This window comes from Salvia splendens, chromosome 9 (genome assembly GCF_004379255.2).
Source record: "Salvia splendens isolate huo1 chromosome 9, SspV2, whole genome shotgun sequence".
NCBI lineage: Eukaryota > Viridiplantae > Streptophyta > Magnoliopsida > Lamiales > Lamiaceae > Salvia > Salvia splendens.
The window spans coordinates 24,488,571-24,508,146 of NC_056040.1; the positions used below are offsets into that span (position 1 = coordinate 24,488,571).

The 19,576-nt window shown below is 39.7% G+C and overlaps 1 long non-coding RNA gene across 1 annotated transcript; it reads left to right on the forward strand.

Annotated features, from left to right (window-relative positions):
* The first annotated feature begins 15,799 nt into the window (after positions 1-15,799).
* LOC121747025 lies at positions 15,800-18,122 on the forward strand. The gene is made up of 2 exons (XR_006039101.1): positions 15,800-17,525; positions 17,748-18,122. It is a non-coding gene; the product is annotated as an uncharacterized LOC121747025 (long non-coding RNA).
* The last annotated feature ends 1,454 nt before the right edge of the window (positions 18,123-19,576 follow it).

Below are 19,576 nucleotides of genomic sequence, written 5' to 3' on the forward strand. Positions count from 1 at the left end.
TTGAAGTTATGCATAGCTTCAATTTCTCTAAGGTCACCACCTTAGTAAACATGTCTGCATGATTCTCACTTCCAAGTATCTTCTCAAGTTGCAGGATTTTCATCTCAACTAGGTGTCGAATGTAATGATACTTTAACTCCACATGCTTTGTCCTAGAATGAAACGCTGGATTCTTTGCCAAGAAAATAGCACTCTGACTATCACTGTAGAATATTCTACTCTTATTCTCCTTCTCAAGTTCATCTAAGAAATTCTGCAACCACACCATCTTCTTGCTTGCCTCCATCTCAGCTGCATATTCAGCCTCCGTAGTAGACAAAGCAACGGTCTTCAGCAACTTAGAAGTCTATGAAATAGCAGTACCACCATAAGTAAATACATACCCTGTTGTGCTTCTTCTCCCTTCAAAATCATTGGACGCCAAGTCTGCATCCACATAACCTACCAGCTCGACATTCTTGCCATTGAAACATAACTCTTTCTATAGTACCTCTAAAGTATCGAAGGATCCATTTAACTGCTTCCCAATGTTACTTGCTCGGATCACCCATGAACCGACTCACTACTCCCACTACTTGTGCAATATCAAGCCTCGTACACACCATTGCACACATACTACTGCCAATTGCTGAAGCATAAGGAACTTTCTTCATTTCAGCACGTTCTTCTTTTGTACTCGGCGACTCCTTCTTCGACAACTTGAAGTGACTGCCCAAAGGCACACTTACTGGCTTCGAATCATCCATGTTAAATCTTTCCAAAACCTTTCCAAAATCTTTCCACACAAGATTTTCCTTTCCTTTGACTACGAATCCTTCAGGCTGTGTCATATACAACTCATCCTCCATCTGATGTAACAATAGATTTTCTGCAACTACCATACTCAACACTAAACGAATAGCAATCAGTTGCACAACAGGAGTGAAAACATCTGTATAATCAATACCGTATGGTTGCTCAAATCCCTTGACGACCAGCCTAGCCTTGTAGCGCTTGCTACCATCAGCTTCACCTTTGATTCGACAGACCCATTTGCAATGCAATGCCTTTTCCCTTTTGGAAGTTCCACAAGCTCCCATGTGCTATTCTGGAGAAGAGAGGCAAACTCGTCATCCATGGCAATTTTCCACCTTCGTTTATCAGGGTCTTCTCCTGCCTCTGCATAACACTTAGGTTCACCACCACCAGTAAGTAACAATTAAAAATTAGAGGGCAATTACCTGTCAGGTGCACGTCGCTCTCTAGTTTGTTTAGGCAGCGGAATAATTGGGGGTGGAGTGCTTGGTTCTTCTTCAAGCACCTCTTCAACATTTTGACTCTCCTTGATCCCACTCGAGTTTAATATGTCTAGTGAGAAACTCGCATCTTCCTAGTCTTTACTTTCATCATCTCCGTTTGTCGTTGTGGCTTATTCAAGTTGGATCGTCAAACTGATCCAGCCAGTCTATACATGCCTGCTACCTGCAAACTGTAGATGAGTGGATCCTGTAAAAGCTCAGGCTGATCAACTTGACATGGATTCGACTTTGAGTGAGATGAACAGAAGATCTAAAAAGATGTGTTCTCTCAAAACCTTAACACACAGTACTATTAACTAGTATAGGGACGTAAAGATCAATCCCACAGAGATGAGGCGTTTTGGCGATTTGTTTGCTTGACACGACTAGGGGGTGGATTAAGTTAACTACTTGACTTGAGAAATTAAAACAAACTAAACTGATCAACTCACGGAAACTTAACTAGTCTACTTGATCAACTTAAATGAACTTTCCATATTTGGACAAACAGCATAAACGGGAGACTGTCAGTCCCCTGCAGAGTGTACGATAAAGTAAAAACTTTTTAACAACTTCATCTTCTTCAACAAATCAACATGAAAAACATAGTAAATAACAGATCTGAAAAGCTAAGAATGATGAAACATCAGAACAAAACATAAAATTAAATCTACTCTAAGGTCTAAGCTACGACTACGTAAAACACAAAACTAACCCATAATCATGCAGGAAAATGAAACAGAAACACCAGATCTGATCATACTAAACATTTTCAAACTTAAAGCACCAGATCTGACCAAATCAAAACAGAATAAAGCATTTCTAAGCTAAGACATGCAAAATAAAAGGGAAGCAGAAGGCAGATCTGAACATATCATACATGAAACAGAAAGCAGAAGCTGGAAATGAAAACATGACTTCAAATTTACTAAATCAAAAACATTAAAAGTCGATAACATCCAAAAGTAAACAGAAAACAAACAAAGAAAGCAGTACATTGTTTCATCGCTTCTTCTCGAAATGGAATAGCAAAAACAGAAAGCTAAAAATACAAGAAACTACCACCAAAATACCGACTAACCAAACTAAGACATGACCAAGTGCGTGTGTGCAGAGAATCAAGAACAAGAAATGAAAGAGCTCCGATTTCAGCCCTAGAAGAGAGATGAATTCCTAAAGATATTATAACTACGAAAGCTTTTGCGACCCCCCCCCCCTCCCAACACTACTGGCTGAGACTCTTTTTTCTTCATGTGTTGGGCTTCCTTTATATAGAGAGGCGTAGGGCTCTGATCCCTAGGGTACCATCCTCTCTGAAATGTCATTGTTGCCCTTCACATTTTGTAGGTGAGGTCTCTCCCTATGAAATGTCATTGCAGCCGTTTGATTTCTGACCTGATCAACTCAATGCCGTAGTTTTTGTCTTCTTTTCTTGATTCATGCTTCCGCCCAACTGATTTGCTCTATCTTCTGAAAATGGCGGATTTCACACATACCTGGCTCAAAAGTAGACGTTAGTTCATGGTTTTGAGTGCAGTTTTACCACGGAACACATGCATGAAACGAGTCTCATCATCTAGCTCGACCACATGGGGCTCAGAACTGCTGGAACTCGACGCCTCAAATCTATCCTTGTACAGTACCTGTTCATTGAAAATGACATCTCTGCTACGAATAACCTTACGGTTCTGCTCATCCCAGAGTCTATAACCGAATTCATCGCCTCCATAACTAATGAACGTACACTTAACAGATTTCGCATCCAACTTACTTCTCTCAACAGAACTAACATGAGAATAATCAACACAACCAAAGATACGTAGGAAAGATAAATTCACCTATTTTCCTGTCCAAACTTCCTCAGGTATCCGAAACTCCAACGGAACTGATGGACCTCTATTGATTAAGAATGCAGTTATGTTGACTTCATCTGCCTAAAAATTCTTTGGCAATCCACTTTTCAACCTCATGCATCTTGCTCACGCATTCAACGTTCTGTTCATGCGCTCTGCGATTTCATTCTGTTGTGGAGTTCCTTTTACAGTCTTCTCCATGCGAATTCCGTTTTCGGCGCAAAATTCCTTGAACTTTGTAAGTTCATATTCTCCCCATTATCAGATCGTAGACACTTCACCTTCAGCCCAGTTTTAGTTTCAACAAGGGCTTTCCACTTCCTGAAAGCGTCAAACGCATCAGATTTACTCTTCAGAAAATAAACTCATAGCTTTCGAGTGGTGTCGTCGATGAAAGTCATATAATATTCAGAGCCTCCTAGGGACTTCACAGGTGCTGGTCCCCATAGATCACTATGGACCAACTCCAACTTCCGTGTCTTCAATTTTCTGCCTACCCTTGAGAAACTCACCCTTTTCTGTTTCCCAAACATGCAATCCTCGCATAGGCCAACTTCAACGGTTTTTAGGCTAGACAGTAAACCTTTTGAGCACATTATCTTCGTCCCTTTCTCGCTCATGTGGCCAAGACGACAGTGCCACAAATCTGCATTATTTGCTTCAATTGCAAGATCAATGCAATCTTCCAACGTACCCTCCTTCTTTCCTCGAGCTACTATCATAGCTCCCTTGGTAATCTTCCAATTGTTGCAGCCAAATGTCACTGTTTACCCTTCTGCATCAAGCTGCCCAATCGAAATCAAATTTCTCTATAATCCAGGAATGTGTCTGACTCCATTCAGTTTGATCACGGATCCATTGGATGTCACTACCTTCACGTTTCCCTTTCCCATGATATCTAAGGTCTCGTCATCAGCTAGATGTACTTTCCTAAAATCGCTAGAAACGTAGGTTTCCATTATCTCCACATTGCTGCATGAATGGAACGATGCTCCAGAATCCAATACCCACGATTCCATCGGACTGCTCACACTAAGGACCAACGTCTCGCCATCGTCATCAGACATGGTAGCGTTTGTTGTATTCTTCTCTTTCTGATCCTTATTCTTATATTTCTTCGGTGCCTCACATTGATTTCTAAAATGCCCAAACTCATCACAATTCCAGCATTTAACTTGATCCAAATCTTTCTTTGATTGTGTAACGCCCGCACTTTTTAAGTACTAAATTAATATATGTCATGAAATAATTAATAAAATTATTTCGGATACTATGCTTCTCGTTAACGTGCTTTGGAATGGAGTGTCGTGTTTATGTGTTTGATGTGAAAAGGGACGTACTTTTATTTTAATGGTGGGACTTTGGGAGACATGTTGAAAGTCTCGTTGAAATAATGATGACGATATTGCTATGCTTGGCATAATGAATGAGATGTTTGAGATGGACTTTATAGGCTTGGAGTCCAAATGTTTATATAAAATGACCTAGGGCCATAACAATCAAAAAGCCTAAAAAATAAATAATTATACAAATTGGGCTTGCTACTAAATAAGCCCAAATCAATTAAATTAAATGGAGCCCAATTCATTTAAAAAAAAAAAGATGGAAGCAAGCCCAACACTTCTTTTTTTCTTCTTTCCTTTCTTTCCTTCTTGGCCGATCCTCTACCATGGAGACTTCCCATCTTTCAACTTCTCCACTCTCCATCTTCCACAATAAATCCTACAAAATCAAAGGTCACACACATTAATCCACAAGCTCCTTCATGTATCCCTTTCTCTAACACTTCACATCTGCAAATTCCAAGCAAATCCAGAGAGAGAGCCGAGAGAGAAAAGGGAGTAGAAGAGCTGTTAGTTTCCATTCTTTTTCCTATCACTGCAAGTCGAAATAGAGGGATTCAAGGGGCTGCCTGATCCTCAATTCAACTCCAAAAAGCACTCTGCCAAATCAAGGAGTTCATTCCTTTCGACCTTACAAACTCCACAACCAAGTTTACATCGAGAGGTATAATTCATTCCCATCTCCAAATCATAAACTTTTAGCATCGTATACATTATTTCATACATCCACCCCCCACAAGTAATTCAAACAACTCAATATTTAAAAACAATCGAACACCGCCGTATTTAATCGAAAGCCCGAAAGAACACAACTTTGTAATAAAAACGTATCTTGTGGGACGTTTTGGGGTGGGCTTGTTCGGGGTGTTTTCGGGAGGGAAGACATCGGTAGCAGTCTTGGTGACGTCTCCCGGCAGCGGGCAGTGGCGACTGTCCTCCCTTCTCGCCGCAATGGCGACCGACGAGCAGCTGCGACGGCAACTGCGGCTGGACGACAGCAGCAGCAACGGAACAGCTTCGACGGCTCTGTGCAGCGGCTACGTGTGACGGAGCCAGCGATAGCAGGGACTCTTCCGCCGAGACGGCGGCTGGACGACGGCCACTAGCAGCGAGTAACCGCGACAGCAGCGGCGCCTCCCGACGAACGGCAGCCCAGATCAGTAGCCTTTCTGACGGAATTTGGACACGGCGATGGAGATTGGGAACTAACCGCTTTGGACGAAAGGAATTAGAAATGAGAGAGAGACGTGGGAATAAGTGCCAGTAGAGTGGGTGTTTTTTTTTCTTCTTAAGGATGGGCTCCTGTTTGTGTAAAGGGAATTGGGCCTCACAAATATTTTGATGAGATAATTTATTAAAGTTGGGCCTTTTAATTTATTTGGGGTTTCTTAATTAAATTGGAGATATAAGGTGGGGAAATGATTAGATGTTGGGCCGATAATTTAATCGCGAATAATGATTTAATTAAATCCCTGTTTTTTTTTCCCGAAAGGCGAATAATTTATCCCAAGTGCGAAATAAATATAATTGCGAAGAGAAATAATTGCAATAAATTAATTATGCGCTTAATTAATTTTTGGGAGTTTATTTTCGACGTCATGGAAAATACGAGGAGCCAACGGAGGAAAGAACGAGCGTAAGCGGCCAACCGGCGTCGCCCGCGACGCCTTGGCCAGCCCCGAATAATTGAAAATGCATGAAAATCGAGAAAACGAATTAAAAGATTTTAATTAGAGTGCATGCATTCTAAAATGTCTTCGTTAACGAGATAGATGAGAACTTTATGTATTTTCCGAAAAGGTGGTTCGCACGGCCGCTAAAGTCGGAACTAGAAGCTACTAAGGAAAACTCTAAGCTTCTGAGGTGGGCTTTATTACTTAAACTCCTTTATTTGCAATGATATGTAAACTTCTGAGGTGGGCTTTATTACTTAAACTCCTTTATTACTTAAACTCTAAGCTTCATGCCGTATTTTATGTTTTGAATTGCCTATCTGATTGTCTACTAGAATAATGTCCTACTAGACTTTGATGGTTAACGAATTCGGGTCTGACTAGGGAGTGAGTCCCTACTCGGACTAGTGCACTGATGGGGATCGTGAGCCGTCCTCTAGGTTGGTCGGTCCAGTGATCGAGTTTGTGGCCACATTCTCGTTTCACATGATGGTTCAGATATGGTATATGATGGAGGATGATGATTGCATGCAGGCATAATTCTATTTTAAGGAATGATTTTAGTGTTTCTCAGCCTTTTAAAGTAAAACCCGAGTTTCACTCAATGATGGCTTGACATAACTTTATGGATAAATGTATTTCGGGCATGAGTTCACTGAGTGCATCAAGTACTCAGCCCCTGCATATGTTTTCCCTATGTGCAGGTTGAGCGAGGACGGGAGGCGGAGGATGTTGAGCATTTGGACAAAGACAGGATTCAATAAACGTTCCGGTTACTATTGTGTCTTCATACATAGTAGTAGCAAACTCTCAATTGCTTCCGCTACGTCAAGTTTTTTTAGCTCCCATGTTTTCTTTATTCTGTTGAACTATGTTTCCCACGAACTTTGTGATTCGTGATTTCAGACTATAATTGGTAATAAAGTTCATCTTTTTATCTACATATCGTACCCCTTGATTGTTTTCCCCTTCTTCCCCGCTTCTTATTTCCCCCATTAGTCGCGATCCACCGCGGTCGTGACAGATTGGCTCATTCCTCTGGATTTTGATCTTCCACGATTTTGCTTTCCCTTCGATCTGCCTCTCTGTTTTGTACTCAATACTGATCCTGAAGTAGAAGATCCTGATTCTTTCCGGTGAACTTCCTCAGCAATCTTCAGATCTCTTACTCTGTCAACTGTCAGGTTTGTCTTTGCAGCAGTAACTACTGTCATTGTGCCAGCCCAACTCTCAGGCAGGGAAGATAGCAAAATTAGGGCACGAATTTCATCAGTGAATTTTATATCAACCGAGTTCAGTTGCGAAGTAATCATGTTGAACTCGTTGAGATGTTGTTGCACCTGCTTTCCCCCTTGTATTCTAAAATTAAACAATCATCTAATCAGATGTACCTTGTTTGCCGTTGATGGTTTCTGATACATATCCTCCAAGATCTTCATCATCTCCTTCGTCGACTTTGCTGCAGTCGTGTGATAAGCCACATCCTTGGACAATGATAGCCTAATCGCGCTCATCGCTTTTCTGTCCAGCAGCTCCCACTCCTCCAGTTCCATCTTTTCAGGTTTGGTTTTTAAAGGTTTGCACATATCTTTACCGTACAAGTAATCCTCAATCTGCATCTTCCAAAATCTAAAATCAGATCCGTCGAACTTCTCTACAACAATCTTTTTGTTGATCCCCATCGTGATTTCTGCCTCTTAAACCTGGCTCTGATACCAGTTATTGGGAAATAAACACAGGCAATCACAAATATAAAGGAGAATGAACACAACGAATTGTTTACCCTGTTCGATACGATGTGTATCTACGTCTGGGGGCGATGCCAAGCTGGGGATTTCACTATATAATTTCAGGATGAATTTACAACGAGGGAGCACCTCTATTTATAAGCAAAATAGAGAGCCCTAATTCTGTCGAACTAGGAAACTTATCTCACAAGAAATATACTTCAAGGAAACAAATTCTAAATATGTTAAGAGATATTTTAGGATCCATAATTAACATGATGTAGATGAAAGACGAAATAGAACTCTAAAAGATATGTGAAGGAGTATGATTTATCATTCTTCCTTGTCACTTTCACTTTGGAGAGAGACATTAAAGACTATAGCATATATTCTCACTTTGGTTATCTAGAAAATTTTAGGGTTTTTAAAATTTTATGATCCCACAAAATGAACTAATTTTGGGACGAGAAATATAGTATTCCTTGAAGATGTTGAGTTCGGGGGGGGGAATGTATTAACGGGCATTACTTATGAGGGGGAGTCTGTATAGACACCTACTACTGCTTCTGACAATGTTCAGGTATCAATTACTATCATTGAAGAAGAAGCAGATTAAGAACCTCAATTTGATATTGTAGTAAACGTTCAACCCCATGTGGATGAGATCATTTAAAGTCAATCTCAACAACCTTTCGTCAATGGTACCACAAATTATATGAAGTAGTTCTTTCATTTGGATTCAGAAAGAATGTCATTGATGGTTGTGAGTATCACAAGTTCAGTGGGAGCTAAAGCACCTTCTTGGTATTGTATGTCGATGACATATTAATTGCAATTAATGGTAAGGAATATTGCACAACACCAAGGATTACTCTCGAAGAAATTTGAGGTGAAAGATCTTGGGGGTAACTCTTTCGTATTTGGAATCGAAATAAATTGAGATAGCTCTCGAGATATTCTTCGGTTGTCATAAAAGGGATATATTGGAAAAGTGTCTAAAGTATTTGAGATGCATAATTGCAAGTAAAGAAATACCCATATGGCTAAAAGGAGATAAACTTAGTCTCATTCAGTGCCCTAAGATAAATCTTGAGACTTAGAAATATGTTTCGGCTATTGGGAGCCTAATGTGTGCTCATATATATTAGACCCAATTTGGTTTTAATTGTTTATATGTTGGGAAGATATCTCAGTAACCCGATATGGTTCATTAGAAAGCAGCAAAACGAATTATGAGATATTTATAGAGAACTAAGCATTACACGCTCGCATACAGAAAATTAGATCATTTGGAGAGATCTTCAGGCATTTTGATTTTGATTTTGTTAGATGTCAATACAGTAAATGATACATTTTAAGTTACGTATGTCTGTTGGCTGTGGAGCCATTTCGTGGAGAATGGTTGAGTAAACACTTGTATTACCTTCTACCATGACAACAAAATTCGCAACTTGTTTTGGGGCATTTAGTTATTGAATATGACTGCAAAATTTTGTTACTAGGCTGCATATTGTTAGACATATTGAAAGACCACTTAAGTTATGTTGTGACAATAACTCTGCGGTATTATATTCTAAAACAAAGGGAGTTTTCTAATTGTTAAATAAAGGGTTTGGAATGGACAAATACATATAGAGCATAAGGGAACAGATTTGTTGATAGCAAATCTACTCACTAAGGGACTATTACCCAAGATCTTTCATGGGCATGTAGCCACAATGGGGTGTTATGTCATTTGAGTATGCTTCTGTTTAGTGGGAGCAGTTTTAGTTATTGCTCTATATTGTGTTTTGAATATGTAGTTGTAAAACTCATGTTATTCTCTGCAGAATTAAAGTATTATGTTTTGTCTGTTACTTGTGTAATTTGGTTTTGGTTTTGGTTTGATCTCACTAAGGATTTAGGAGGACAAGTTAGAAATAGGCATGTATGATCACCTTGCATGAAATTTTCATGCTACACTCCATAATTGATATGTTGTTGATTATGTTTTCTCACGACCGCACTTCCTAAGGATAGAAAGCACGGTGGGTCGCGACTAATGAGGGAATTAAGAAGCGGGGAAGAAAGGGGAAACAATCAAGGGGTACAACATGTAGATCAAAAGATGAAACTTTATTACCAAATTATAGTTTGGAATCACGAAGCAACAAAGTTCGTAGGAAAATAGTCCAACAGAATAAAGAAAAACATAAGAATTTTAAAACTTGGCATAGCGGAAGCATTTGAGAGTTAGCTACTACTATGTATGAAGACACAATAGCAACCAGAACATTTATTGAATGCGGTCTTTGTCCAAATGCTCAACATCCTCCGTCCTCGTCAACGCTCAACCTGCACATAGGGAAAACATATGCAGGGGCTGAGTACTTGATGCACTCAGTGAACTCATGCCCAAAATACATTTTATCAATAAATGTATGTCAAGCCATCATTGAGTGAAACAAGGGTTTTACTTTAAAAAAAATACCGAGAAACACTAAAATCATTTCCATCGTAAAACATGCCTGCGCAGCCAATCATCATCATCATCATCATCCTCCATCATGTACCATATTTGAACCATCATGTGAAACGAGAACCGGCCGACCCAAGGGACGGCTCACGATCCCCATCCGTGCACTAGCCTAAGTAGGGCTTAGACCCTAGTTAGACCCGAATTCGTAAACCATCAAAGTCTAGTAGAACATAATTCTAGTAGACAATCTGATAGGCAATTCAAAACATGAAATACGGCATGACATAACATTTAAATCACCCTTATCTCACCATTTACATATCATTGCAAATAAAGGAGTTTAAGTAGTAAAGCCCACCTAAAAAGCTTAGCAATTTCCTTAACAAGCTTCTCGATCTAACTTTAACGAGCGTGCGAACAACCTTTTTGAGAAAATTAAAGTACACATCAATCTCAAGAAAGAAACCATTTAGAATGCATGCACTCTAATTAAAGTCTTTTATCTCGTTTCTCAGTTTTTGTGCATTTTCGATTATTCGGCGGCCGCCAAAGGCGTCGCGGGCGACGCCGGTCGGCCGCTTACACTAGTACTTCCTCCGTTGGCTCCTCGTATTTTTTTCTCCACGCTATAAGATTTAATCCCAAGATTTGTAACTCACCTTCACCAATCAGTTTTCCTTGAATTAAATATTTTGGACTTGGGATAAAATTATTCATTCTTCAACATATTCCGGGATTAATTAAATAATCCGTCTTGATTAATTATCGGCCCAAGGATTTAATTAATTTAGCCCAAAATAAAAAGTGGCCCACAACCAAAACTCCTTAATATTTAAAAGGCCCATCCTTATTTCTCCAATTAAAATTTGAGCCTGAACAAAAATAAAATATTGGCCCAAAACAAAAAGATCCCACTACACTAATCCCTTCCTCCATCTCGGTCAACAACCTCTCTCTCCTTCACCATTCCAATTTCTCTCAACACCCCCATATCGAAAACCTCCACCAAGAAATCCGTCGCTCTCGTCGACCCTCACCAACACCGCGTTCGCCGTCGGTCCGCACTCCCTCCTTGACCATTTCCATAGACATCTGTGCGTCGTTGAGCTGCTGCTGCGTGTTCCGCCGCCTTGCACACGCCACCGTTCACTGTTGTTCGGTGGCGCCGCTTCTGCCTTCTCGGTGGTGCGCTGCTGCTCGGGCAACCGCAAAGCAATACTCTACAGCCCCGGTTTGATATTCAAACGAACCGCCCAGAAACCACCCCGCAAGATAAGTTCTTTACCAAATTATGTTCCTTCGTATTTTCCGATTAATCACAGCGGGTGTTCGATTGTGATGTTCGTTTGGTGGTGTTCGTTTGATTGAATTATGTTGGTTGTTGATGCTTGATGATATGGTGTGTATAACAACGATCAATAGGGAAGGGATTTATACGTCAACCGATTGGAAGTTGTGATGCAAAGCTATAGAGGCGAGAATGGATTAATCTCTTAGGATTCTTTGGCTTGGAAGATTCGGCCTCTTAACTTGGTTGTGGTTGAAACAAAAGGCAGCAAATTTCTTCACTCTCTCAGCTCTCTCGGCTCTCCCTCTCTCTCTGTGAATTTGCTTGAAAATGGCTGATGTGAATAGGGAAGGAGATGAGATAAATGAACAAGGATCATTCTATTAATTGGGTGACCTTTGATTTGCAGAATTGAATGTGGAAGATGAAGGGTGGAAGGTCACTTGAAAAATGGAGAGTCTTAGGACTGGAAGAGTTGGCGTAGGGGAAGAGAGAAAAGGATTTTGGGCTTGCACAAAATTTTCTATGAAGAAATTGGGCCCAAAAGATATCTCTTTTAATTTGATAGTCCAAAGCCAAATTGTAAAATAAAGCATTGGACTTTATTTAATTGAGTAGCCCAAATTTTACTTTTCGCCTGTCTTTTTATTAATTAAAGTTCACGGAAAACTTTAATTAATTTCATCGTCCCCAACTCCAACAAAGAAAATAACGAGAAGCATAGCATGACGACATAAATTCATTTTAACCACTTCACCACATTTTTTAATTTAGTACTTAAAAAGTACGGGCGTTACATTCTACCCACCTTAACAGAAATTTCGTCCCGAAATTTATTCATCTCTAACGAACAGCTTCGGGTACTTCTCTTTCATTTTATCCTCGAGTTCCCATGTAGTCTCCTCAAAACCAGCATTGTTGTTGCTCGGGTACTCTTTGGCAAAGTGCCCAACTCCACCACATTTGTAGCACATAGTCTCAATTCTGCATTCACCCAAATGATTCTTTCTTTTAACGTTATCATCTAAGGATAGATGTTTCGTGCGTTATTTTTGTTCGAGCATTTCGCTCTGGTTTGAAGAAACGTAATAACTTGCAATCTCGTCAAACTTTCGAACTAGAACAAGTCGCGCTTCACAGGGTTGTCATTGTCTCGTCATCTCATCACCCCTTGGAATTCGCTCTTTTTTATGCCTCATTCGTTCCATCGATAAATATATTGCCTTAAAGGAAAGTATAGTCCGCGCGTATATGACTTAGCCTACATCTAAGGCTTTTGAAGTCTACATCTCAATCATACTCCATTCATCACCCCTTAGAATTCGCTCTTTTCTTTTAACGTTATCATCTAAGGATAGATGTTCGAGCCCAAATTGTAAAATAAAGGGAAGGGATTTATACCTTCGTACATTCCGATTAATCACAGCGGGTGTTCGATTGTGATGTCCGTTTGGTGGTGTTCGTTTGATTGAATTATGTTGGTTGTTGATGCGTGATGATATGGTGTGTATAACAACGATCAAAAGGGAAGGGATTTATACCTCAACCGATTGGAAGTTGTGATGCAAAGCTATAGAGGCGAGAAGGGATTAATCTCTTAGGCTTCTTTGGCTTGGAAGATTCGGCTTCTTAACTTGGTTGTGGTTGAAACAAAAGGCAGCAAATTTCTGCACTCTCTCGGCTCTCCCACTCTCTCTGTGAATTTGCTTGAAAATGGCTGATGTGAATAGGGAATGAGAGGAGATAAATGAACAAGGATCATTCTATTAATTGGGTGACCTTTGATTTGCAGAATTTAATGTGGAAGATGGAGGGTGGAAGGTCACTTGAAAAATGGAGAGTCTTAGGAGTGGAAGAGTTGGCGTAGGGGAAGAGAGGAAGAGATTTTGGGCTTGCACAAAATTTTCTATGAAGAAATTGGGCCCAAAAGATATCTCTTTTAATTTAATAGTCCAAAGCCAAATTGTAAAATAAAGCATTGGACTTTATTTAATTGAGTAGCCCAAATTTTACTTTTCGTCTGTCTTTTTATTAATTAAAGTTCACGGAAAACTTTAATTAATTCCATCGTCCCCAACTCCAACAAAGAAAATAACGAGAAGCATAGCATGACGACATAAATTCATTTTAACTACTTCACGACATTTTTTAATTTAGTACTTAAAAAGTACAGGCGTTAAATTCTACCCACCTTAACAGAAATTTCGTCCCGAAATTTGCTCATCTTTAACGAACAGCTTCGGGTACTTCTCTTTCATTTTATCCTCGAGTTCCCATGTAGTCTCCTCAAAACCAGCATTGTTGTAGCTCGGGCACTCTTTGGCAAAGTGCCCAACTACACCACATTTGTAGCACATAGTCTCAATTCTGCATTCACCAAAATGATTCTTTCTTTTAACGTTATCATCTAAGGATAGATGTTTCGTGCGTTATTCTTTCATCACCCCTTGGAATTCGCTCTTTTCTATGCCTCATTCGTTCCATCGATAAATATTTTGCCTTAAAAGAAAGTATAGTCCGCGCGTATATGACTTAGCCTACATCTAAGGCTTTTGAAGTCTACATCTCAATCATACTCCATTCATCATCACGTCCAACATCAATTGCATAAACATTCCTCATTTCAAAATATTTTACCATCTCTTTTGTTGAGCGCGGCGAGACGGAATGTTGAGCCTTCAATGAATACTCTTTTAGTCTAGTGAAACGAGTCTAGACTAGATTGAATAAGAGACTCTCGGTCCAGAGCGGAAGGAAAAATCGCTCTGATACCATTCTGTCACGACCGCACTTCATAAGGATAGAAAGCACGGTGGGTCGCGACTAATGGGGGAATTAAGAAGCGGTGAAAAAGGGGAAACAATCAAGGGGTACAACATGTAGATCAAAAGATGAAACTTTATTACCAAATTATAGTTTGGAATCACGACGCAACAAAGTTCGTAGGAAAATAGTCCAACAGAATAAAGAAAAACATAAGAGTTTTAAAACTTGGTATAGCGGAAGCATTTGAGAGTTAGCTACTACTATGTATGAAGACACAATAGCTACCGGAACATTTATTGAATGTGGTCTTTGTCCAAATGCTCAACATCCTCCGTCCTCGTTAACGCTCAACCTGCATATAGGGAAAACATATGCAGGGGCTGAGTACTTGATGCACTCAGTGAACTCATGCCCAAAATACATTTTATCAATAAAGGTATGTTAAGCCATCATTGAGTGAAACCCGGGTTTTACTTTAAAAAAAATGTCGAGAAACACTAAAATCATTTCCATCGTAAAACATGGCTGCGCAGCCCATCATCATCATCATCCTCCATCATGTACCATATCTGAACCATCATGTGAAACGAGAATGTGGCCACAAACTCGATCACTGGACCGGCCGACCCAAAGGACGGCTCACGATCCCCATCAGTGCACTAGCCTAAGTTAGACCCTAGTTAGACCCGAATTCGTTAACCATCAAAGTCTAGTAGAACATAATTCTAGTAGGCAATCAGATAGGTAATTCAAAATATAAAATACGGCATGACATAAAATTTAAACCACCCTTATCTCACCATTTACATAACATTGCAAATAAAGGAGTTTAAGTAGAAAAGCCCACCTCAAAAGGTTAGTAATTTCCTTAACAAGCTTCTCGATCCCACTTTAACGAGCGTGCGAACAACCTTTTTGAGAAAATTAAAGTATACATCAATCTCAAGAAAGAAACTATTTAGAATGCATACACTCTAATTAAAGTCTTTTATCTCGTTTCTCGGTTTTCATGCATTTTCGATTATTTGGCGGCCGCCCAAGGCGTCGCGGGCGACGCCAGTCGGCCGCTTACACTAATACTTCCTCCGTTGGCTCCTCGTATTTTTTTCTCCACGCTATAGGATTTAATCCCAAGATTTGTAACTAACCTTCACCAATCACTTTTCCCTGAATTAAATATTTCGGACTTGGGATAAAATTATTCATTCTTCAACATATTCCGGGATTAATTAAATAATTCATATTAATTAATTATCGGCCTAAGGATTTAATTAATTTAGCCCAAAATAAAAAGTGGCCCACAACCAAAAATCCTTAATATTTAAAAGGTCCATCCTTATTTCTCCAATTAAAATTTGAGCCTGAACAAAAATAAAAGAGTGGCCCAAAACAAAAAGATCCCACTACACTAATCCCTTCCTCCATCTCGGTCAACAACCTCTCTCTCCTTCACCATTCCAATTTCTCTCAACACCCCCAAATCGAAAACCTCCACCAAGAAATCCGTCGCTCTCTTCGACCCTCAGGCCGGCGACTACCGCTCACCAACACCGCGTTCGCCGTCGGTCCGCACTCCCTCCTTGACCATTTCCACAGACATCTTCGCGTCGTTGAGCTGCTGCTGCTCGCAGACTGACGCGGCAAGTTCCGCCGCCCCGCACATGCTACCGTTCACTGTTGTTCGGTGGCGCCGCTTCTGCCTTCTCGGTGGTGCGCTGCTGCTCGGGCAGCCGCAAACCACTACTCTACAGCCCCGGTTTGATATTCAAACGGAACCGCCCCGAAACCACCCCGCAAGATAAGTTCTTTACCAAATTATGTTCCTTCGTATTTTCCGATTAATCACAGCGGGTGTTCGATTGTGATGTTCGTTTGGTGGTGTTCGTTTGATTGAAATATGTTGGTTGTTGATGCGTGATGATATGGTGTGTATAACAACGATCAAAAGGGAATGGATTTATACCTCAACCGATTGGAAGTTGTGATGCAAAGCTATAGAGGCGAGAAGGGATTAATCTCTTAGGCTTCTTTGGCTTGGCAGATTCGGTTTCTTAACTTGGTTGTGGTTGAAACAAAAGGCAGCAAATTTCTTCACTCTCTCGGCTCTCTCGGCTCTCCCTCTCTCTGTGAATTTGCTTGAAAATGGCTGATGTGAATAGGGAAGGAGAGGAGATAAATGAACAAGGATTATTCTATTAATTGGGTGACCTTTGATTTGCAGAATTGAATGTGGAAGATGGAGGGTGGAAGGTCACTTGAAAAATAGAGAGTCTTAGGAGTGGAATAGTTGGCGTAGGGGAGAGAGGAAAGGATTTTGGGCTTGCACAAAATTTTCTACGAAGAAATTAGGCCCAAAAGATATCTCTTTTAATTTAAAGTCCAAAGCCAAATTGTAAAATAAAGCATTGGACTTTATTTAATTGAGTAGCCCAAATTTTACTTTTCGTCTGTCTTTTTATTAATTAAAGTTCACAGAAAACTTTAATTAATTCCATCGTTCCCAACTCCAACAAAGAAAATAACGAGAAGCATAGCTTGACGACATAAATTCATTTTAACTACTTCACGACAGTTTTTAATTTAGTACTTAAAAAGTACGGGCGTTACATGTTTGCATATCTGATTACTGATGGGTTTAATCATGAAAAAATATGATGACTGCATCTTTAGTCTATGTCGATATGGTTGACAATAAGATTGTTTAGGAATACACTATGTGATAACATATTTGAGCGTTCATTCGGTTTGTACACATATAGTTGGTGTCATGTGTTGCCCAAGTGGGAGATTGTTGGAAATTTGGGCTTCTACATGACTAATTTAATGTGTATGACTATCCTTCAGTTGCTCAATTAAAGTGATCTATTAAAGATTAAAGTTTGGGCTAAAGTGTATTTATTTGTTATGGAAATAAGTGTAAATACCATATGAGATTTTCTATTTGATGACGGACCGAATAGAAAATAAAGGGGTTTGTATTTAATATAAATATAAACTAGGGTTATAGTCTCTAGACGTCAGAAGAACGTTCAATATCTTTGTATTCTCTCGGAAGACTATTGTGAAGGACGTCTCTGATCGTTTGGAAGATCCATAGCCGCTGCAAAGCAATTTCGCCTTTCAATTCTTTATGGATCAAGGTATGCTTCTACTTTAAAGTTTGTGTTCCTTCTCCGTTATTCTTGGTTAATCATCATCGAGAGCTTTATGTAATTGTTCATTCAATTACTTTAACATAGGAGATAAAGATGCTTAATCATTGGAGCCATGAGCATCCACTTTCTCTGGTGGTGATTGTTAGTTTAAATAATTGTGATGGTTGTTATGGGAAATTTAAATAATTTAGAATAGGAATGTGGTAGGAAGGGCTACTACATGAAGAATGTGCAGTGTGATACGATCCCTCATACGAGTCAGGGACTCCCGGATGATGGCACCGTGCAGCCGGCGCTGGAATACGACACGCGCGTTGCCGGCCACGTCAACGAAGTGCGCGAGACTGCGGAGGAGGACCAGACCTCCGCAGCGGTACGGAGAATTTGTCTTCAAGTAGTTAGGAGTTATTTTCTTAATTTTATTTTATGTCCTTGTTGACTTATATTTTTGCGCAAGTAATTGGGTCGAGCCCGTATAAGTTCCTCTCAGGATTTTCTTTGTTGGTTCTTTCCTGGACCGTAAGTCGAACCAACCCTAGGGTCCTTAATTTATAAATAGCGTGTGAAAGAGATTACAATCAATAAATATCAAGTTTCATACAATTTCTTTTTCTTTATCGTTTTTGTTTGCAACCCCTAGTTGTCGACGGGATTTTGCCTCCCGTGACTTCTAACCATCGTTTTTCGGCATCTTGTTGAGGGGAACACCCTTAACACAGTGTCTCCGAGGAAGATCAGGCACGCAATGCACCATCAACATACACTCACTCAACAATATGCCCCTATGGATCGGCTAACGTGTTGTTCGATCTGCCAAGGCTATTTACTACGCATCTCCTACAGATGTACGAGCGCAGAATGCACGTTTGAGGCGCATGTCAGGTGCGCACAGGGAAGCGACATGATGTATGCAGCCGAAGATGATGAGCGCAGCATCATACATGATCTGAGTCACCCCAACCATGAAATGAAGTTGTTTAGGAGGTTTTGCACCTTCAAGTGCGATGCTTGAGGCACCACACATGCCAAAGGGAGTTCCTACACATGCCTTGATGTTGATTGTCAGTACTGGATCCATGAGAGATGTGCTTGCAAATTTCTCGATGCGGTCCCAAAATTCAACTACTTGCGAGCATTATGCAGTGCTAGCAAATAATTCAATTTTATGACCTATTTTTTCAAGTACAAAAGTAATCACAAATTCTCTAATTTTTTTAATATTTTTTATTTTTCAAATTAATTATAGGATTATTTTTTATAAATTATTATAATAATTCAAAAGAATAACAAAATTCAAAATTTACATAGCAAAAAAAATATATTGTTCTAAACTTCAATTTGGTTCTTAACAACAGAATGAAGCATTTAATAGGCAAGCCACAACCCATAACTAGGGCTGGGGAAAAATATCGAAAAAATTATATATCGCTCGTATCGTATTGAAAAATATCGAAAAATTATCAGATTTTCGATATATCGTAATTTTCGATACGAAACGATACCGTATCGTAAGTTTTCGATACGATAACGATATGAATTTCCTTATATCGCGATATATCGTTTTATATCGAATATACGATATATATCGATATTTTCGATATATCGTTTTATATCGAATATACGATATATATCGATATTTTTGATATATCGAATTTCGGTACGATATATCGAAATATCGATACGATAACGATATAGATATCCTCCATATCGAAAGTTCGATATATCGAAACTTTCGATACGATAACGATATGAAATTCTTTCATATCGATATTTTCGATACGATATACGATACAACGTTTTCGATACGATATATCGTATCGACCCACCCCTACCCATAACCATGCCTTCCACAAACGGTTCATGGCAAACCAAACTTTAGAAAATGAAACGAATGAGCCACTAACTGCTCCTAAATGCCAAACCAAACACATATAAGTCTATTCACTTCTCCTTGAATCTTGAACTTGTTGACTGAGGACCTCCACCAGCTCCCACAATTCTTCAATTTCCTGCTACAATGGCGGTACTGGTTGCTC